The sequence below is a fragment of the Mirounga leonina genome, unplaced genomic scaffold (genome assembly GCF_011800145.1).
Source record: "Mirounga leonina isolate KUSES-001 unplaced genomic scaffold, KU_Mleo_1.0 Mir_173, whole genome shotgun sequence".
NCBI lineage: Eukaryota > Metazoa > Chordata > Mammalia > Carnivora > Phocidae > Mirounga > Mirounga leonina.
This window is the reverse complement of record NW_023270447.1, coordinates 15,137,684-15,161,118: the sequence shown is the minus strand read 5'-3', so window position 1 is coordinate 15,161,118 and position 23,435 is coordinate 15,137,684. Positions and strand designations below refer to the sequence as shown.

The 23,435-nt window shown below is 38.7% G+C and overlaps 1 protein-coding gene across 4 annotated transcripts in view; it reads left to right on the top strand.

Moving 5' to 3' along the window:
* LOC118019109 (TLC domain-containing protein 4-like) overlaps positions 1–14,329 on the top strand; it is an 81,764-nt gene extending 67,435 nt beyond the window's left edge. Inside the window, exons 8-9 of one of the 4 annotated variants that reach the window (XR_004681572.1) lie at positions 4,619–4,715; positions 13,641–14,329. The gene's annotated coding sequence lies outside the window, so the exon portion shown is untranslated. Of the gene's footprint in view, positions 1–4,618; positions 4,748–10,198; positions 11,915–13,640 lie in introns of those variants that run through there. The other 3 variants (XR_004681571.1, XM_035017976.1, XM_035017975.1) reach the window with 3 other exon arrangements.
* Positions 14,330–23,435: the final 9,106 nt, after the last annotated feature.

Here is a 23,435-nt window from a genome sequence, read left to right as displayed (position 1 = left end):
TAATGTAAAGTATAGGTATTTGTTTTTTGTTTTTTTTTTTAAAGATTTTATTTATTTATTTGAGAGAGAGAGAATGAGAGACAGAGAGCATGAGAGGGGGTAGGGTCAGAGGGAGAAGCAGGCTCCCCGCTGAGCGGGGAGCCTGATGCGGGACTCGATCCCGGGACTCCAGGATCATGACCTGAGCTGAAGGCAGTCGTTTAACCAACTGAGCCACCCAGGCGCCCCGGTATTTGTTTTTAAAGCTAATATTACATTGATAATTTGTTACCAAATTTAGTGCCTTTGACATCATAGGCACTTAAGTGCATATTGGTTGTTGAGAGGGGGTAGGAAAGCACATGGTTTTATCTTGTTCTTTTCTTGCTCTTTTGCAAGAAAACTGGATTTTTAAAAGGAAAACATTTATATTAGAAAACTATTTTGGAAATTACTTTTAAAAAAACAAAACTTGAAATAAATATTTTTGACTCTTGGGATATTTCTATAGTTTCTGAACACAGATTTTAAACCCACCATCAAAATGAAGACAATATAAAGCAATATATTGCAGTGTATTGTAATATAAAACTCACTAATCAGTGAGTTTCCATATAGCAGTTTCAGTTTTTGTAGTTGCTATTTCATGCTTAAAACTTTTTTACTTTCATTGACAGCATTTTCATTAGTATAGCTGTTCACAAAACAAATGTTTAAAATATCAATGCTTTGAACTAAAGTTCATTAATCCCTTAGTCAGCAATTCTTATTTTATGCTGACTGCATGACAGCTAATTCAACATCGACATTCAATATCCAGAAGTAGAAGCTACATATTTCCTTGTACAACATGCATGAAATGGAAAAGACACTACAAACTGCCATACTACTTTAAGTCAGATCTTTATAGGAACTATATTTCACTGTTCTGTGATTATATCCACCTACCTAAGATACAAGGAGTTAAAGACATAACATATCATTTATTCCGTGATGAATTTATCATTTATTAAATGACAAACTTTTGCTAGACATTTTTCATATTAAGTATTTTGACTACCTGGATTAATTTAAATGATTCTATTAGGCATTTTGAATTTAACAACTATTAAAATATTTGTAGAAAATTAAAGCAAATTGGTGTAAATTTTTAAGCAACTCTATTTTTATAGAAAAAGATTAGTGACAACCTGTAACTATAAAGATGTTCTTTGAATGTGTAGTAGACTAAAAAATAGAAATTCTTACAAAATTTTGAAAGTGAATGAAAATCAACTAAATAGCATGCAAGATCATAGACTCTGCATCTGATATTTTATTTGGGAGAATTTGAAAATTATGAGCTTGAATTTGTACAATTTGCATTCTTGTGTCTGAAATCTTTCCAGTGGGTATTGTTTGTATTTATTTAAAACTCAAAATGGAGTTACATATGAGTGCAAAGAAACTAACTCCTGCATAAGTTGATACCTTATAGTAAGTTAAGATGCAATCTTTATTCCAACTGTTTAGTTTTGTTGTTTCATGGCTAGTGCTATGTTTAGAGAAGTAATAATGTCTTTACCATTCCTAAGGGTGACTGACATACCATGGATGCCGCAGTACTATTGTAAAGGTCTAGTTTTATTTTTATTTTTATTTTTTATTTATTTGCGAGAGAGAGAATGAGAGACAGAGAGCATGGGAGGGAGGAGGGTCAGAGGGAGAAGCAGACTCCCTGCCGAGCAGGGAGCCCGATCCCGGGACTCCAGGATCATGACCTGAGCTGAAGGCAGTCGCTTAACCAACTGAGCCACCCAGGCGCCCTTTAAAGGTCTAGTTTTAAAAACTGCCTCATTTATAGGTGTTTGAATCAAATTCTTTTCTAAATTTTAATCTATTTAACTCAACTTTTTGCTAAAGTGTCGGTTTTTAAATTGTACACTCTGTGAGGTGCATTGGGTGTTTGCAGAATGGTTCTTCACGGTTGTAAAGGACCAGCTTTATGGTTGGTTACACGATTTGTCATCATGCATTGATGACAAACAGTCTTGTCGTGGAGATATCTAGGGGAAAGTGTTGTAATATTCATGTTTGTTCTGTTAAGTTTTTAAGGGAAATAAACATGTTCCAAAAGGCACTATTAAAATAAATGTTTGAATAAATTTCAGTTTTTAGGTTACTCTTAACTCCAATATGGAAGTATGCATACAAATTGGCTTTCAGTGGTTTAGTCTGTTGCTTGAAATTGAGAAGTCCATGTAATTGTTGACATCATCAGTTACACTTCATGGAAGACTATGTATTTGTGTGTCTTGGGTTCCAGAAGAAGCAAACTCATATAATTTTAGCAGAAATGTGGCACAGTGTTTCTCCGCACATACGAACCAGCACAGCAGTGAGACCCCTCCTGTGTCTAGAAACCCTGGGCACACACACAAACCTCCCAGCCTTAACCACAGCTTGGTTGACAACAGGCACACTAAAGCTACTGTAAGGGATTTTTCACATGAAGCACGTGGGGTATGTGTGAGAACAATGAGAAGCCAGTAAGACCTGGAGTTGGAGACACTGCGACTGATTTTCCCTTAAAAGGCATAATGCCCCTCCCTCATCTAGAACTTTTTCTCTGAATCCTTCCAGCCCTTCCAACTCATCCTCCTAATGCCCTTAAGACTTTACCAGCACCTCCATCCCTTATGCTAGCACCTTTCAACATCAACTTTTGAGGCTTCCCCATACCCATAAGCTTTCTGGTCTATTGCAGCAAACTTCAGAGTTTTCAAGTATGTTCTTCCATTGAAAAAAAAAAAAAGCATTGCAGTAAGTTTAAGTAGAGGTCAGCAAACCATAATTGCTAAGAGGCTATCGGAAGCCATTTAGTGTTTAATAATACTTGTTACAAGATGAAACAAGGCTAATAAGGTAATGGTTTTATTGAGAAACATCTGTAGTCTCTTAAACTGGCTTAGCAGTAAGAGCTTTATCTATGTTTCAGCTAGGGATTCATTGTAGGCCTGTAAATTATCTAAGTGTTCTTCCTTAGACCCCATGGCAGCAGGAAGAACTGAGGTAGCTCTGTTATGAGGCTGTTAGGAGGAGGGGCTGCTGGTCTGTGGCAGCATTCCTGAGTCCTGCTCTTTAATTGAGCCAATTTAGTTATGGTCATATTTCTTTTAAAAACAAGCTTACCAGCAAGTGGATTACTCAGCACGTTTTACGAATGCAACACCCAAGGGCTTGAGCCCTATCCTTTTCTAGCCCGGACCTCAAACTTCCTCTACCAGCCTTGGTAGTAAGTTGCACCTTTATCTGAAGATATTTTGGATAGCAATGAAGAACTGAAGGCTAGCTGCTAAAGATTGGTTTGTTTGCATTGAAAATGTTTACACTGATTCCCTTGTTGGTTACACCGTAAACCGTTTGTTTGCATTGAAAATGTCTACAGCAAACTGTAGACAGTTTCAGTATCAGGCCCTATATTTAAGACCAAAAACAATGAGAAATATTTCTAAATCTTAAAGATATAAATACAATACCTCTGGCTGAAAACTCGTTAATCATCGTCTGTATATTTTTTTCTTTATATCTTTACATAATTCTTTCTGTAATGAAGTGTGCTTAGGTATTTGCTACTTCTTGGTTAATGAAGCCTAAAAATATAACTGTAAATAAAATATGCTATATATTTTTCTGTTTCTTGCTTGGTTTGCTTCTAGTATAATTATGTCTACTTTTTACTTAAGGAATTTTTGCACAGATAATACTCTCTCAGTAACTTGTACCTAGGATGAGTTAATGAGGTTTTTTGGTAATTATTGGAATTTGTAATAATAACTTTTAGACACAGATTTCATTTGAAAAAGCTACTTGAAGATTGCAGCAAATGTGATAGCTCTGGTGATATACACATTTTTGGAGGGAATATACAACCTTACTATGTAATTGTTATAAAGATTTTGGAAGTCTTTCAAAATACATTTAACATTTTGAGAACACATCTCCTAATTTATTTCCATAAGGCTGAATGAAGAACTTTGTCTTATTTACAAAATGTGAGACTTGGTAATTTATAAATCAGTGTTACTCAGATTTATCAACAATTAAAATAGCAATTTAGTATTCTTTGCTGTCTGGTTGTGCTTAATTTGAATGGGATTAATTGATATCTCTAGGTAATTCCCTTAAAATTTTAAAATGTTTGTATTCTTTATTTGTATGTATGTCAGTTTAAAGTATATGCAAGTTCTAAGCAATAATCTGCATGTTCTACAAGGTTGGCATTCCTTTGTCATGACAAATTTTATTTAATATTTTTAAGAATGTGTATAAAATCAATATCCTGCATATATAAATCATCCCTCCTCCCAATGAAAACCTTGAGATTTTCCTGTGTTAGAACATTAATGTGGTGCAAAGCTTTGTATTTTGTGGAAAAAAAAATTAATAAAATCGTAATTATTTAGTGCAAAAGCTTGAGTCTACAAAGTGTACACTTTAACAGCAATTAATGAATAGATGATAAAAATTACTTTCCTCAAATCAAATCATCTCTCCTAGCTCTTGAATCCTAAAGCTAATATTTATCCTAAAGCTAATATTTATTCTTCAAGATGTTTATAGAGCTTGTTTACCCTCTTCCTTCCCTTTCCTCCCTTAGGTCTCTGCCTTATAACAAACCAGGAGACATAGCAAACATTGTAGTCATGCTTGTTGATGGAAGGAATGGCGCTATCTAATCAATAGGCTCTTTTAGAGTAAGTAAAACTTTGGCAGTTATGTTTTTTTTTTTTTAAAGATTTTATTTATTTATTTGAGAGAGAGAATGAGAGAGAGAGCACATGAGAGGGGGGAGGGTCAGAGGGAGAAGCAGACTCCCTGCTGAGCAGGGAGCCCCATGTGGGCCTCGATCCCGGGACTCCAGGATCATGACCTGAGCCGAAGGCAGTCGCTCAACCAACCGAGCCACCCAGGCGCCCTGGCAGCTATGTTTTTAATCTCCTTCCCCATGTCCTTTAGGCCTCTCATGTGGTCTTGAGTGTGTTTTGCCTAATGTCTTGGCTGGAATTCTTCCCTTCTCAAATTACCCATGGTCTTAATCTTGCATCTTGGTCCGAGAATATCCAGTATATCAGAAAGCAGAGAGCTAATTGAATAGAATACTGAAGTGGTTTGGCCTTTGGAGAGCTTATCATGAGTCATGCTTCAGAACATGCCTAACATGTTGTGTCAAGACTGGCAAAGGAACAGCTGAATTTCAAAATTAAAATAGCAGCCACAGCTGTTAGTGGAGATAGGCCACAGGTAAAATTACAAGGATTCAGAACGCCTCTAAGCAAGTGTAAATGGGTGCTCTCTCTCACACCTCAGGCTGTCTCAAAGATGAGCCACCCTTTATTTCCTAGTCTTTACCAAAGTTAACTGCGTTCTTTCCCTGTCAATGGTCCTTAAACATGCACAAAATAAGCAAGTTGGCAAATTTGCAATTTTCCCCAATCTAGTAACTGATATCTGTTCCTAGGTGCTTCTCACAAATTGGACTCTTGAAATAAGGCCTATGCACACCACATCTGCTTGAGTAGCCCATTATTCTTATGGCACAGTGCTCCTAGGCTTGGAGCTTGACTCTCCCATTGGCTAAATAGCCTCTTCCTTTTTTCATCTACCTCCAGCTAAATTCTGCCACATCTGGTCTTGTCATCTCACCAAATCATTGATTATACCATTCCAGAAATTACCTGAGCAGAACTTTCAAAGAAGGGGACTTGTAGGGAGAAATGGAAGGCAATATCGATGATGGGCTGCATTTCTATGGATAAAATTCAAGGACAGATAGAAATTTGGGAAGAATGACACAGAAAAAAGATAAAAGACTTTAGAGATTAGGAAAAACAAAGTAAGAAAATGCTATGTAGGTAAACATTGTATTTTGGGTGACATGAACTTACAAAAAATGAATATAATGGAATTCCTGTACAGATTACAGGAAGTTATTAAAATGCAATATAAACATTCATTATGTATGCCTTTTTTTCTTCAGTTCTTTGTTTAAATTCCAGTTAACATGCAGTGCAGTATTGGTTTCTGGTGTAGAATTTAGTGATTCATCACTTACATAAAACACCCAGTGCTCATCCTAAGTGCCCTCCTTCATCCCCATCACCCATTTAACCCATCCCCTCCTCATCCCCTCCCCACCTCCCCTCCAATAACCATTTGTTTTCTTTCTTAAATTCCACATGAGTGAAATCATGGTGTTTGTCTTTATATATGTGTGTGTATATGTGCAGGTATGGTGTGTGACTGTCATCTGTCTATCTTGGCAGCGTCACCCACTGCTGACAGATGCCTCCATGCAGAGGCGGGAATGAGGGGGCACCCCCATGCAGCAGGGATTCTAGTAGGCTGCCTGAGTCTGTAGAAGACCCCAAGTCTTGGTCTGTTGTAGTTACAAAAAAGCCAGCTATGCCCAACAATCAAGCTTTGTGGAATAATTTGTGTTGTCAGGCTCATCATAAGAGGTTTTAGAAGATGAAATGAGCAGTTTTAAAAGTATACTGTGGAGTCACTTGGGTGGCTCAGTCGTTAAGAGTCCGCCTTCGGCTCAGATCATGATCCCAGGACCCTGGAATCGAGTCCCGTTCGGGCTCCTTGCCCAGCGGGGAGCCTGGTTCTCCCTCTGTCTGCTGTTCCCCTGCTTGTGTTCCCTCTCTCTGTGTCAAATAAACAAAATCTTTAAAAAATAAATAAAAGTATACTGTGCCGTGGACAGAAAGGTTGTATGAATGGATGTAACACAAGAGGGTAGGGTTTTGTTTGAATTGTAAATTAGAAAAAAGCAGTTTGCCCAAGAGTCAAAGGTACCTGTGAAGAAGTATTTTAATCTCTGCGAGTCTTAGTTTTGCTATCTCCAACATTCCTTCCAACTTTCCCATCCTATGAGAAAGAGCTTTAACTTGAAACAGAGCAATTAGAACAGAGCAAGTGTAGCTTTAAGGCTTAGTAATGTGATTGGAATGGCATCTGAGGGAGATTCTCAGTGTCAGATGAATGGGAGTAGAGAAATAGGCTAGTGATGGAGAAATTGGCCAAGCAGCTGCAAAGTGGTTAAGCCTGATGTGTGGCCTTGGACAAGGAAGAAAAACAAAAGGGCCAGATCTCCTAAATATTGCAAAGGGAGAACCAGAAGGATTTAGAAAAACTGAACATAGCTCACAAATAAGGCTGTGGAACTGAGAGGTGACAGATGCCACTGGATGTGATGTCAGAACATGGGGAGCCAAGGACTCAGCGGGAGGTTGGAGAATGACTGGTGGCAGCTCTTAAGGGGACGGTGTGGATGAGAGGAAAGAGGGAAGTCAGGGTATCAGGCGTTTTTCTATAAATGAGGAAAGGTAAGGTACAGTAGTTGGAAGAGCGGAGGGAGCGTCTGGTAGACTTCTAACATAACGGCCATGTGAAGAATTCATTCTGGGGAAAAGAAAAAGTCTCAAAGTGCCTCACTATTGTGGCTTCCATTGCTTTTCTCATTTCTGAACCATGGTCTTCCCTCGACCCCTTGTATCTGTGTTTTCCAGGTTCCTGACTGTCACTGACCCATAGTTTCCCCACAGCCCTTTCAGGTCTGCTCTCTGTCCTCATGACTCAGTGCTGCCCATGGTGTCAGCCCCACCTTCTGTAGTCAAAGAGCTTGGGTAAGGTCTAGAGATGATGCCCCAAGAATAAGGCCCTTCCAGGGAATCTGGCTGCAGGTCCGGTAGTTGGAGGCTGCTGCAGATGGAGAAAGCTGCAGCCTTGCAGGGGGTATGACTGTCCAGGTGAGGTGGTCATTGGATGGTGGGAATAGGGGGGCAAAGTTCAAAGCAGAGAGCAGAAGCCCATGTAACCTGGAGCAGGTGCAGGGAGGCTGCCATGCATGTGTTAGGTCTTCAATTTCTGTGTCTGAATTGCTAGGAAGGTGACATGGAGAAGCACTCTAAAACGTTCTCTCTTGGACTACCATATAGTCTCCTAATTGGTCTCTCCCACTACACACTCTCTCCCCGCCCATCTGTCGCACATGCTACTGACTGACTCATTTTCAAACACATCTTCAATGTGTCACAGCCCTGCTCAGAATTTCTGAATATTCTGAGAATACTCTACTCCCAAGTCTAAACTACTTCAACCAAATTTAAAGTTCTCAGTGAATTTACCCCATCCTATCCATTCCACTTCCAGCCAGTGCATCCAAGCTGCATGCCCTTACACTTCCTATGTCTCAAGCCTGGAGGCCCTTGCCTCTCACAGATCTGTCACCTACTTTATCCTCAAGACACATATTAAGAGAACTGATTCTTTTTTTTCTCCACTAAAAACAAAACATGTTCAGGTAGAGTAAAGAAGAATACATTCATTAAATCATGTTAATTTACATATATTTTTAAAGATTTTATTTCAGAGAGAGCAGGGAGAGGAGCAGAGGGAGAGGGACAAGCAGACTCCATGCTGAGCGTGGAGCCTGACGCAAGACTCGATCTCATGACCCTGAGATCATGACCTGAGCCAAAATCAAGAGTCGGACACTTAACTGACTGAGCCACCTGGGCACCCCAAATCATGTTAATATTTATTAAGCACTGGCTAGATTGCCAAATGAGTTCTTGGAATAACCAGGATAAATAAATTCATTCTTGACTGAGCCTGGATCTCAGAACTTTCTGTCCTGGAGAAGCTTCTATGGCCATAGCCAAGCTGTTATGTTTTCACTCAAAGAAATTAGTTCAGCCACCCCCACTGGCTGGGGCAAGTAGTGGGAGCTCAACCCTCCTCAGGCTTCTGCACAGACTTTGTTATTTTGAGTAACATGGTGGAAAGACTTCATCTGGGAGTCTGAAAACCTGGATTCCAGTTCCGGCTCACCACCTACTAGTGACCAGTGTAGGCAAGTGTTTTCACCCTCTTGGCATTTGTTTTTTCACGTAAGGTGAGGAGTTCAACTGGGTAAATTGAAGGCCCCTTTTCTTTCAAGTTCAATCATTCTATGATAAGAGTAATTAGAATCAAGGTTGGGGGATAGCCCGGGTTATGGCAGGCTATGAGCAAAATTCCTGTCAGCCAGCAATTTTAGAATATTGGTTTCAGTTGCATAAGTTTTTGGAGGCGGCTTAAATTCTAACTTTGATTGTGACTATGTGCCCTTGAGTAAGGCCCCTTGTTTATGACTCCATCTTCCTCACTTGCAAGAGGAGATGTTATCACTTGCGATCGATGAACCTAGCCAAGAGTCTGAGTGTAATATTTGCTGAGTGCTTCAAGATTCTTCGGGAAAAGAGATAAAGTTTTAATGATGTACTTTCCCACTATACTTGAAGCCAAGTTGATTTTTTTAATACTCTTCCTAGTGTTAACCTTTGAAAGTTATAAACATCTTGATCATGGTATCCAAAAATGGAGCCCATTTTCTTTATTTCCCACAAGAAAATATACTCAGAAAGGAAAGGGGATGACTAATGAAATGTAAATAGTAAGTTATTTATTCCTTGCTCACCAAAACAAAAACTCTAAGTCCTCCAATTATCTTGAGAAGCCAGTCTACCACTAATGGGTCAATTACCTCGGTTGACTCAGTACTGGGTAATCAGACTTTCCGTAAGATTTCTGTGTTCTTGGTGACCCTAAACATGGCCTGCTAGGGTTATCTGGTGGGCTCTGTGCGAAGTCAAGGCCAGGATGAACTGGGATGGGGAAACTATTCTGACGTTTGTTGTCTGTGACTTAGTTGGGTGGTACACTTAGTTGTTTCCTGTAACTTTATTGGTTTTTGGCTGACTGATAATGGAATTATCTATAGTAAAGATCCATTCTGGGTTTTTACAGTCAGTAGATGGACTCTCTGAGACAACATGTCATGAAGAAAAGTAATAAGTAAATCTGCATTGCTCTAGGGGAAAATGTGAATGATTCCTTAGCATTCTAATGAGTAAAAATAAGTGCTAATTGGGATTTATGTTCTAAAGAACGGAGTGAGAAAATGGATGTGCCAGCATATTAATTTTGTTCTTTAAAAATGACTAAACTAAAAACTTTTATAACTTTGGACCATTCTTTTTAGAAAGGCATCTAAGCTGTGTATTAAAAATGTGAAGCCAAAAAGAAGTCTACTTTCCACTGTCCATCCCTTTCATGACTTTAGCTTCAACTCTTAAATATCCTTATTCCATATCTAACCAAATGCCTACATTTTGTATGTTTAACTCAGGCTCCAGAAACCTGCTGGAAAATCGTTCAACTCTGTGTAATGGAGCCACCACAAATTCATGGAATCAGTCATTCACTTTAAAAACATTGACACTTTAGGTACCAGGTACCATGCAAGCAGAGGGTGTAAAAGGTGAACAAAACTGTCAAGTCCTCCCCAGGGAGCTGGAAGGGAGAGGTAAGGAGCAGGAAAGCATATATATATCAAGTGACTCTGCAGGTATGTCTTTCCTCTTTGATTCCAGATCTTGCATAGTGTTTCACATACAGTAAATCATGCCATCAAAAAACATCTAGTCAGCACTTACTATGTGCCAGGCTCTATTTTAGGCTCTGGAGGACATCAGTGAACAATGTAGACAAGCAAGGCTCTGCTCTCTAGAACTCACATTCTAGCCATTGGAGAACAACAGTAAACAAGCCTGGGGAAAAAAAAAAAAAAAAGAAATATACCAGGTAATTTCAGGTAATAATAAGTGCTGTGAAAGAAATAAAAGATAGTGGGGATTTGGAGGCATTTTAGAAGGGCCACTTTGTGGAGATGACCCTGGCACTAAGACCAGGCGGAATCTGCAAGCGTTGTGATGAGCGTGCTAGGCCGGGGAAATAGCAGGTGCAAAGTCCCCAAGGTGGAGATACTTTGGTGTGTTTCACGTAAAGGAAGCCACTGTGACTGGAGAATGGTTAGTGAGGGGAGGCGAAAGAGAAGATGTGGTCAGAGAGTTAAGCAGGCACAAATCACACTGGGTTGTTGTAAAGGTTTTGGCTTTTCATCATGCTTAGAATAAGCATTCCAGGTTTTAAGCAGTCCAGGGGAAAATGATGTGGGCTTACATGCAGGCTTTCCAACATTTTTTAGCACAACACCCAAGAACACACATATTTTATGTGGTGACTCAGTACATAAACACATATGCATAAACAAAAATTTCATGAGACAATCCCCTTAACCATGAGTGATGCACTCTGAGATTTGCTATTCGATTTCACCGTAAAAGAAGAAATACTGGTTGTCACCCACTAAACTGATTTCATAACTCATCAATGGGTTGCAACTCACAGTTTTTGTAAAATGCTGGCTCAGACTAACGTGCTGACAGTAGAGATGGAGAGAAATGAATAGATTCAGGGTATATTTTAGAAGTAGAGCTGACAGTGGTTATTGATGGACTTGTGAGGAGGTAAGGTAAAGAGCCTGATAAACGATGATTTTCTATGATTTTGGCTTGAACAAATGGGAGGATGGTCTTATATCCTGAGATGGGGAAGACCAAGGAAGGAATATGTTTTATGGGAGGGGTGGAGGGGAAATCAAGAAATCTTCTTTAAACACTTTGAATAATTCCAATTATACATGTTCATGAGCATATAGAATATTTGTAATATTAATTGCTTGAAGTACAAACGAACAAAAAATCTTTTTATGTAGACTCTTAAGAATACTTTAAAAATATTAATTTTATTTTCATCATAGGAAATAAAACCTGCTAACTAAAAGGGAAAGAAATGGAATCCATGGTCTAGCCACATAAAAATGACTGTGATTAGTTTTTTTTTAATGTTTCCTTAGGGTAACTTTTTCTATGCACTTTTTTTCTGGTCTTCACCTAAGCTTTTATACAGATGATTGTTTGGGATTGGAATTATGTAAACAGTTTAGAGCTAATCAGTGGATTTGGAGACAGTGAGGTTCATGGTAATTGATGTTTAATGAGTAGCTTTATTTTTGTAATAATAAGGTGATTTTAATGGGAAACCCAGTGATTTAGTCCACTATTTCTCAAACTTTAAATACCCACACATATGATTACATTATATTTTTCAATCAGTTTTGTATATGTGCCCAGATTTGGATGTATATACTCCATATACACTCCAACACTCATCTCCATACCTATTGAGAATCCTGGGTACAGGATTAAAAATTTTTTTCAAATATAAAATAATAACTAAACATGCTTTTCCAAATTACATGTGTCATTTCTGGGCTCCTTCACTCTTCATTTTGGTACACCCCTTTAAAAGCTATAAACTTTAGGGGCGCCTGGGTGGCTCAGTTGGTTGGGCGACTGCCTTCGGCTCAGGTCATGATCCTGGAGTCCCGGAATCGAGGCCCGCATCCGGCTCCCTGCTTAGCAGGGAGTCTGCTTCTCCCTCTGACCCTCCTCCCTCTCATGCTGTCTCTCATTCTCTCTCTCTCAAATAAAATAAAATCTTTAAAAAAAAAAAAAGCTATAAACTTTGAAACCTACTTCCTGACCCCATTCCTTGATGACCAGTGATTTCATCAAGCCTAGTTGGCCTTTACATACAACAAAGCTTATTTCATGGTTCTAATGACTATTAGATACTGTGTCTATAGTAACCTTAAATCCACAAAAATACTTTCTCTTACACTTCAACACTTACTGGTCGTTCTATTGAAGCATTGTCTTAGGCTTTATGTAAACATGAGGAAGAACATGGTCCTTACCCTCAAGGAGTTTATAATCCAATCTCATCATCAGACAACTTTTAAAAAGTAAACGTCTAACAGCTTAAATTGACTGAAATATTGTGAAGATAGTACTGTGCCCATATACTCCAAACGCAGTTTCCCTTTCTATTATCATTTATGTTAATATGGTACATAGTTTTACAGTCAATTTGAATCATACCACTTACAGAATTTTGAATTCTCTCCTTTTCACTTTACAGTATATCGTCACTATTGTTTCCACTTAAAATGAATGCTAGTGGTGGCCAGGTACTCTAGATATTACCTGTGCCAGCCACCTCATTTATCAGATGAGGAAATGGAGGTTAAGACCAGCGTATGGGGTAAAACCAGAGCTGCAGGCCCCCATCCCCAGGTCCGTGAGTGTAACACAGCTGCTTCTCACCTACCAGGGAGATGTAAGGATGTAGGGAATAGTCCTTCATGAGTTCATTCAACCAACCAATAGTCACTGAATACCCACTAAGCATCAGAGACTATTGGGTTGGTACAGAAACAGCAGTAAAACCGGCCACTTTCTATCTCCAGGAATTTACATTATAAATGGTTTTGAGTTCAGATCACGGAATAAAAGGACATTGAATTTCTGCTTTCCTTCAGGGAGGTGGGAAGAGCAAAATGTACTGGGGAATGGGGAGCTGAACATAATTTCCGAGGGTTGTTGTGGTAGGCTGATAATGGCCCTCCAAAGGTGTCTATGTCCTAATCCCTGTAATCTGTGAATGTTACTTTACATAGCAAAAGGAACTTTGCAGATGTGAGTAAGGATCTTGATTATACAGGGTTATGCAGATGCATCCAATGTAATCACAAGAGTTCTTATATTACAGATGGTTCTTGACACACAGTGGTTCAACTTACAATTTTTCAGCCTTACAATGGTGTGAAAGCAATATGCATCCAGTAGAAACTGTGCTTCGAATTCTGAATTTTGCTCTTTTCCCAGGCTAGCGACATGCAGTATGATACTCTCTTGTGATGCTGGTCAGCAGCAGCCCCAGCTCCCAGCCAGCCATGTGATCACAAGGGTAAACAACCGATATACTTATAACCATTTTGTACCATTTCAGCCATTCTGTTTCTCACTTTCAGTACCGTATGCGATAAATTACGTGAGATATTCACCACTTTATTATAAAATAGGCTTTGTGTGAGATGATTTTACTCACCTGTAGACTAATGTCGGTGTTCTGAGCATGTTCAGGGTAGGCTAGGCTGAAATACGATGTGCAGTAGGTTAGGTGTATTAATGCATTTTTTACTTATGTTATTTTCAATTTATGATGGGCTTATCAGGAGATAACCTCATCATAAATTGAGGAAGATCTATATAGGAGAAGAGGAAGGAGATGTGACCAGAGGCACAGATGGGAGGGATGGGATTACTGGTTGGAGGCTGTGAGATGAAGAACATGGGCAGCCTCTAGAGGCTGGAAAAGGGAAGGAACAGTCTCTCCTAGAACCTCCAGAAGGAATGCAGCCTTGCCAAGGGCTTTGATTTTAGCTCCTTAAGACCCATTCGGGACTTCCAACTCCAGAACTGTAACAGAATAAATTCGTGTTGCTTTAAGCCACCAAATTTGTGGCAATTTGTTATGGCAGCAGTAGAAACTAATGCAGTTGATAAGCTGACTACTTTTTATGAAAAGAAGAAATTATTAGTAAGATACTGTAGGATTATAGAATGTTAGCCTCTAAGTTTCAACTCTGCTCTATCTAATCCAATAGCTTCATTTTTTTAGAGGAAAATAATGATAAAAAGGAAAGTATCTGACAAACTTTTCCTTATTCAAACTGATTATATTGCTTTGGCTTTGAAACCATATATGTAGCAACATGATTCATAATAGCCCCAAACTGGAAACAACCCAAATGTCATCAGTACTAGAATGGAAAACCCATTCCCTATCTATTCCCACAATGGAATACTACACAGCAATGAGAATGTATGAACTACAATTACAAGGAATAATATGGGTTAATCACATGAACTCATGTTATTGTTGAGTGAAAGAAGACAGATACAAGGAGTTAATACCATATAATTCCATTTACATACATTTCAAAAACAGGCAAAACTAATCTATGATGTTAACAGTTACCTTGGAGAGGGACAGGGGCTGGGTAATGATGGGGAGGGGGCAGGATGGAAGCTTCTGGGATTCTGGCAATGTTCTGTCTCTTGATCTCAGTGCTGGTTACATGGGTGAGTTCATTTGGTAAAATTCATGTGATTTGTACAAACCTCTGGATGCTATATATAAATAAAAAGTTTACTTAAGATAAAACCATATGAATGTGTGCTCCCAATGGTTGTTTTAACAGTAGCTTAATATAAAGAATATGAGCTTTTAGAAGGAAAATAATGAGCAAAATTCCTTGCTGGACCCTTCTTGGATTCACCCAAAAGGGGAACCAACACCCCTCCCTCGCTTTAGAATATTGGATTTAAAAGTTTGTTCTAAAACATTTGAAACACTTACTATTTGCTGTACTTTTTAACCTCTCTCTCCCTCTCCCCCCAGAACACATTATTTTCAGGCTGGTGTTTAAAAATATTATTTAATTGTAGGGAAGGAAAGTCTTTAATAAGTTAATGATAAATAACAATTGCCTAATTATGGTTCTGTGGAAGAATGAGGCTTTCTGGTGTGCTTGGAATTGTATCTGTTCAGGGCCCCCTTTATTTTGAGCAGAATGCTGGTGGGAAGCTAAGGCTGGAGTCTGACTAATGAGACCCTTCACATGAAATATTGAGGCAGGGTAATCTGTACAAGTCTGGTGGGTTCATTTGTAGAATGCTGAACAATTTAAATTTAAATACTGAATCTTTCAATTAAATGATTTAAATAACAAACATTTAAATAATAAACATCCTACAGATTCAGTGAAAAAAATACAATTTCCTGTAACAAGTATTATTTCAAAGGTGTGTGGTCCTCACATAATTTTTTATTTCCTGGAAATAAAAACATTGTAGTCAATAGTTGAATATCTTGGGGAACTTCTTGCTCTTCAGCAAACATTGAGGAGAAGTGCAATTAAATTTAAGTAAGTCTTTACCCCAGAGGCTAGTGCTCTCTGTTTATTGTGTTCTTGAGGTCACTGGAGTGTGAGCACTTTCAACATTCTCTTATCTTGGGTAAGGAGGATGAGAGTCAGCACAGCACTTAGAATTTTCAAAGTACTTATATCAACAGGATTACTTCGGCAGAAGGTTCATTATCAAATGTCATTGTGACCTCTAGCGTTTCTTAAATTTTACCAAAGCCTGAAAACAATTTTGAAGGGTGCTTATAATTTTATTTCACGACGTTAAGGGAGCCAAAATTAAAAGTGAATATTGACTTAATAGTTTATTTTTGGCAACTTACTTCCTACCAAAACAAAATGAATGAAAGTTGGTGCCCAACTCCGGTGGAGAATATTAACAACAATAGCACCTTAAAAACATAAATAAATCAAAGGGAAATAATATGTAAAAACTACAGTGCTGATCTGCATAGCTAAGGAAGAGAATATTGATGCCCTTAATTTTTTAGGTCAAAGTTGGCAACATTTTTAATGTCAAATTAAGTAAGTAATAGAAAAAGATGATTTCATTTGTAGTGTTGAGTGTGCACTGCTTTTTATCATTTCACTGTGTTTTTTTAATATTATTTATTAGTTGGGAGAAATTTTGTGACAATAATATGAGCTATTAGAGAACAAATGAAACAAACAAAAGAGCATTTCATGGACTATATAACACATGAATTTGAATTAAAAATATTTTCCTTATTATCTCCTCGTGTTTAAAGATCTCAAATACTCATTTATTGATAACCTAGCATAAGAGCTTTTAAAATAAGATTGCCTGCCTGCCTTCTTTCTGTCCTCTCTCTCCTTTAAGTATGAGTGAGATATAGTACCAGACTCAGTTCTTCTCATTGTGCTTACAAAGAATCAAGAGCTTTATTCAAATGCAGATTCTCATTCAGTAGGTCTGGGGTTTTTGTAGGGTTGATCCTGGGGTTGACTGGAATTCGTGTTTCTAATAAGCTTCTCAGGGATGCATGCCCATGCTGTTGTATCTTGAACCCCACGTTGAGTAGCAAGGATCCTCAAATAGTCCATAATGTAACCCCAGAAACAAATAATACATTATATGTTAATTAATTGAATTTAAATTTAAAAAAAAGTTCCATTCTCTGCTGTAGCTCAAAAAGTCTCAATTTATTTTTCAGATTATGTGTACAACCCAGATGTCAACAGAAAGCTTCTTTTTCCTCTCAAGATCTAGATAAAATTAGGCCAAAACACATCACTAATTCTGTAGCCTCTGAAAACCCAAGGACTTTTCCACAATTTATGGAATGAACTCAGAGGCAAAACTTGGCCCTTCTCCAATTTCCACAAACAATCCACCTAAACAAAGATGTTGTCTGTAGACTTTACCTAGATGGGAGAAAACAGAGGAGTTGACGTAACACAAGCACAAATACTCTGAGAGAAACTGTGGGCTCCTGCTTCTGCAGGATGAGTCCAGCATCTGAGTCTTCTCACTGTATGAGGTGCTGTGTCCATCCTGTACTACATGCTATAAATGTCCCCCAGGAGCTGGTGCTTCCTAAGTAGGGCAGGGAGCTGGTATTTGAGCTACATATGATCACACACCTATGTAGAACTCTCCTTTAAAACAAGCAAGCCAAAACTTCCTTCTGTCCGGATAGATCCAGGAGAATCCAGTGGTGAGTATAAATCTTTAATATGTAATAAATAATATTAAAAAAACACAGTGAAATGATAAAAAGCAGTGCTTAATTAGTTGGTAAATGCTGGCTGCATATCAATGTACATCGGATGTTCATGTGACTTCCTATCATTCTTAAAGTCCCATAATCACATAAGTAATAATATATATGTATTTAGTATTTTACTTAGATATAGTAGAAAATACTGCCAATGCCATCCAGCCAAAGACCACCAGAAACATACTTGTGAGTGAACAAATTGGGCTTAGTACTCATGGCAGAAAGGAAGAATGCATACCATGGGGAACTGTGGGATGTCTCCACAGTATAGGATTTGGGCTTGTGTTAAGTGATTTGGGGAGACTTTGAGGAAGTGGGGCTGTGCTTAGGATTGGATGTTGTCAGGAGACAGGTAATTCTATGATTGGGTATCTTAATAAATATAACCTAAAAAGAGAGAAGACTAAGTGGAGGATAGGCTATAATTGGCAAAGAAACACCAGTCACTCATACCAGGCAGGTTAGAGGATGTTTCATTTCTGTGGCTTGCACAATGTTTATGTTATGTCTGTGTGCAAAGATGATGATGAGGAGTTGCCTTTTTTTTTTTTTATTGTCCTGCCCCATCATGGTCACAAAGCAGCCTTGTCTGATGCTGGTTCTATAAAATTGTTGATGTTCAACGGGAGAGCCCCAAGGCCTAGCTGATAGTACCAGGCCAATTCCTGGAGGTCAAGAGGTGCTTTTCTTTTTCTCAATACATTTTAGAAGAAAAATATTATTGCCTTTTTTTTTTCTTGGAGTAATATAACTTGGAGATAATAAAGTGACAGATTGGATGGAATTATCTAGGTGAAGCACAAAATCTTCAAAAATGGCAATATTTACGTGTTAGGCAGAAAGAGCAAAACTTGTGTGACTGGTGTGACCTTCACAAATTTACAAATGTGACCACACGTTTTGCTTAATAAATTGAGTCCATGCTAATAAGCAGTTTCCATACTTTTCTTCCTCAGTAATTTCCAGTAATGGCAGGTACAGATTCAACCCAAGAGTGGGGAGATTTATGGGTCTGTCCTCTTTCAGGCATCAAGTGGAGAGAGCACTTGAATCAAATGAGTCTATTGCCTTTGAGTCCACAGGGTATCACCACTGAAGACTGGTCCTGCAGTTTGATGGATGATGTTGGGATGCCCTCGCTGGTCTGATAGCAGACAGTAGTACCATAGATTGGGCATTAGGGTTATAGCTACTTTTTCTGTTTTTATTTTTTAGCTTATCTGTGTCTCTCTGCAGGGCTGCAGTTCCCAGAGGTGGGTTAGGCAGCCAGAGTTGCCAGCAAGCCAGAGAGATGCCTGGCTGCGGAGTAATAGCTGAGACCGAAGACCAAGAAGAGAATTCAGTGCCCAGGGTACTGTCAGGAGACACCAGTCCTTTTTTCTTTCCTTTTTCTCTTTTTCTGAGGGAAGAAATGTGGGCTTTGCATCAAGTAGCTTTACTTTAATTTCTAGTATAGTAACATACAAGCTGTGTATCCTTAGACAACTTACTTAGTCTGTTTGAGCCTTTTCTCATCTGCTAAAACTAGGAGTAATAATGGCCTTGTGCTTTCTGCTTCCTTTGTCCATGGCATCTTCCTCCACATGGCAAGCCTTGCCTATTTCTCCCCTTTCCACTTAGTGGGAATCCTACCCATCCTTGAAGACCAAGCTCCAGTCACTACTCCCTCAGTGGCTCCAACCTATTGTGATCTCTGCTCCTTTTGAACTATTTATAGTAAATAGATACTCAAAGTACTGCTCAATTAGCACTTATCAGTCATTTCCTTTGTAGAACATTATTCTCAAGGAGAAAGGAAAGAGCCAAGGAGGTAGGCTGAGAATAAACTGTTTTGTTTATTTTTTCACCAATTTTCTGGTTCAGGCCTCCTCCTTCTGCATTCTTGATCTTCCAGCAATAAAACAGATTGCCCTGGTACGTCTTAGATATTCCACTGTGGGTTCTCTATCTGATTGTAGTTTGAAAGAAAAAAAAAAAAAAAAGAGGCAGAAATGCTATTGGACATCGCTTCTCTGCCAGGGGTGTTGGCCTTCTAGCTTTCCTGGCATTTCCCTCACCTCCCCCTAGATCAGGAGAGTTATGAGTTTTCCCCCTAATGACTGAGATCAGCTCCACCATTGCTGCCAAATGACAAAACGTTAGATGAATTTCTCACCAGCGGTTGGAACCATCTGGCTAACACAGGACCCCAGCTAAACTTAAATCATTTTACTCCTGCCGGTCTCCAGCAAAAACTTTCTCTTTATCATTCCTGACACTGCAACCAGTGCTGTTCCCTTACTCCCAACTCTTTGACCAGGCTCTGCAGTGATTTAAAATGGTTATTCAAGCTCTACCTCCATTTCAAAGCCAATCACCAGACTACACACAGCTTGTTCACTCTGGCTCTGCATCTGGCCCTACTCCACTTCTGTCTGGGATTGTGTTGTGCCATTAGCTTGGAATAGTATTTTGTTATTATTATTATTATTTTTAATAAAGATTTTATTTACTTATTCATGAGAGACAGAGAGAGAGACAGAGGCAGAGGGAGGAGCTGGCTCCCCGCGGAGCAGGGAGCCTGATGCGGGACTCGATCCCAGGACCCTGGGATCATGACCTGAGCCAAAGGCAGACGCTTAACCGACTGAGCCATCCAGGCGTCCCGTATTTTGTTATTATTAAAAATTTTTTTTCTACCTCTTGACTGCCTTCACCCCTTTCTCTTACCTCCTGCCCCCCACCTCTGGCAACCACCAATCTGTTCTCTATATCTCTGTGCTTGTTTTAGTTATTATTTATTTTTTTAGAATCCACAGATAAGAAGAATCATATGGTATTTTTCTTTCTCTGCCTGACTTACTTCACTTAGCATGATACACTTGAGGTCCATCCATATTGTCACAAATGGCAAGATTTCATTCTTTTTTATGGCTGAATAATATTTCAGTGTGTGTGAATATATACCACAATTTCTCCATCCATTTGTTCATCAGTGGACCCTTAGGTTGTTTCCATATCTTGGCTATTGTAAATAATGCTGATTACAGATATATATACAGATATATATCTTTTCAAGTTGGTGCTTTCCTTCAGGTAAATACTCAGAAGTGGAATTACTGGATTGTATGATAGATAGTTCCATTTTTAACTTCTTGAGGCACCACCATACTGTTTTTCATAGTGGCTGCACTGATTTACAGTCCCACCAACAGCACACAAGGGTTCCCTTTTGTCCACATCTTTGCCAACACCTGTTATTTCTTGTCTTTCTGGTAATAGCTATTCTAATAGTGTGAAGTGGTATCTCACTATGGTTTTGACTTGCATTTCCTTGATGATTAGTAATGTTGAGCATCTTTTCATGTACTTGCTGGTCATCCATGTCTTCTCTGGAAAATGTGTTCAGATATCCTGCCAATTTTTAAATTGGATTGAAATTTTTTGCTATTATTTGTGAGTTCTTCATGTATTTTGGATATTAGCCCCTTATCAGATATATAATTTATAAAATTCTTCTCCAGCAGGTTGTCTTTTCATTTTGTTAATGGTTTCCTTTGCTGTACAGAGCTTTTTAATTTGATGTAGTCCCACTTATTTATTTTTGCTTTTGTTGCTTTTGCTTTTGGTGTCAGTTTCAAAAAAAAAAAAAAAAATCATTGCCAAGATCTATGTCAAGGAGTTTACTGCCTATGTTTTCTTCTAGGAGTATTATGGTTTCAGGTCTTAAGTTCAAGTCTTTAATCCATTTTGAGTTGATTTTTTCTGTGTGGTGTAAGATAGTGGTCCAGTTTCATTCTGTTGCATGTAGCCTGTCCACTTCTCCCAACACCATTTATTGAAGAGACTGTCCTCTCCCCATTGTATATTCTTGGCTTGTCATAAATTAATTGACCGTATATGTGTGGGTTTATTTCTAAGCTCCTTATTCTGTTCTATTGATCTATGTGTCTGTTTTTTATGCCAATACCATACTGTTTTAATTGCTATAGCTTTGTAATATACTTTGAAATCAGGGAGCATGATGCCTCCAGCTTTGTTCTTTCCCAATATTGTTTTGGCTATTCAGGGTCATTTCTTTTTTTCTTTTTATAGAGGCAGAGAGAGGGAGTAGGAAGGGACAGAGAGAGAGGGACAGGTTTTTTTTTTAAGATTTTATTTATTTGAGAGAGAGAGAGAGAGAATGAGCAGTGGGGAGGGGCAGAGGGAGAGAGAGAGAGAAGCAGACTCCCCACTGAGTAGGAAGCCCGACTTGGGGCTCCATCCCAGGACCTGGAGATCATGATCTGAGCTGAAGGCAGACACTTAATTTATTGAGCCACCCAGGCGCCACCCTTCCTGCCCCCACCGCCCCCCCACCCGGCTCCCTGAGAGAGAGAATCTTAAGCAGGGTCCACGCCCAGTGCAGAGACTGACTCAGGGCTTGAACTCACAACCCTGACTTCATGATCCGAGCTGAAATCCAGTCAGGCAATTAACTGACTGAGCCACCCAGGTGCCCCTAATCAGGGTCTTTAGTGGTTACATACAAATTTCAAGAATATTCTATTTCTGTGAAAAACGTCATTGGAATTTTGATATGGACTGCATTGAATATGAGGTTGCTTTGAATAGTATGGACATTTTAACAGTACTGATTCTTCCAATCCATGAGCACAGACTATCTTTCCATTCTTTGTGCCTTCTTCAGTTTCTTTCATTAATGTCTTGTGGTTTCCAGTATACAGGTCTTTCACCTCCTTGGTTAAATTTATTCCTGGTATTTTATTATTTGTGATGCAATTGCAAATGGGATTGTTTTCTTAATTTCTCTTTTTAATAGCTTGTTATTTGTGTATAGAAATGCAACAGATTTTTGTGTTTTGATTTTGTATCCTACAACTTTACAGAGTTTACTTATTAGTTCTATCAGTTTTTTGATGAAATCTTTAGGGTTTTCTATACATAATATGTCATCTTCAAGTAGTGATGGTTTTACTTCTGCTTTTCCAATTTGGATGCCTTTTATTTCTTTCTCTTAACTGCTCTGACTAGGACTTCTCATACTACATTAAGTAAAAATGAGGAGAGCAGGCATCCTTGTCTTATTTTTGATCTTAGAGGAAAAGCTTTGAGTATGATGTTAGCTGTGGGTTTATCATATATGGTCTTTATTATGTTGTGGCACATTCCCTCTGTACCCACTTTGTTGAGAGTTTTTATCGTAAAAAGATATTGAATTTTGTCAAGTGTTTTTTCTACATCCATTGAGATGATCATTTGATTTTTGTCTTTCATTTTGTTATTGTGATGTATCACACTGATGGATTTACCAGATGATAAACCACTGTTACATCCCTGGAATAAATTACACTGATCAGGGTAGGGTTTGTGATCCTTTTAATGTATTGTTGAATTTGGTTAGCTAATATATTGTTAAGAATTTTTGCATCTATGTACATGTTCTTGCGGTCCTTGTCTGGTTTTGGTGTCAGGGTAATGCTGGCTTCATAAAATAAGTTTGGAAGAGTTCCCTCCTCTTCTATGGAATTGGCTTCTGGTTCTAGTTCATGATAGCAACGTAGGAAGATCCTGAACTCACCTCCTCCCACATACACACTACATATGGAACAATTTCTCTTTAAAAAAACCTAAAGCGTAGCTGAGTGATGATTACATTTTGGGCAAACGAGAAGACCACATTGAAGCAGATAGGAAAGCCTGGCACAGAATCTCTCCATAAATCCCTCCACCCTCGGCATGTTGATCCACAACCAGGAGAAAACTCAAAGCCTGGAAAATTCAAAGCCTCTTCACCCCAAAGACCAAAGGGTTTGCACCTTGTATCGGGCAACTTAACTTTTAAGACCTGCCCTGAGAGATGGGCCTCCAAACATCTAACTTTGAAAACCAATGGGGGCTCATGTCTCAATACCTACAAGACTGAAGTGATATGAGAAACAGCTCTTAAAGGGCCTGTGCACTCAAAC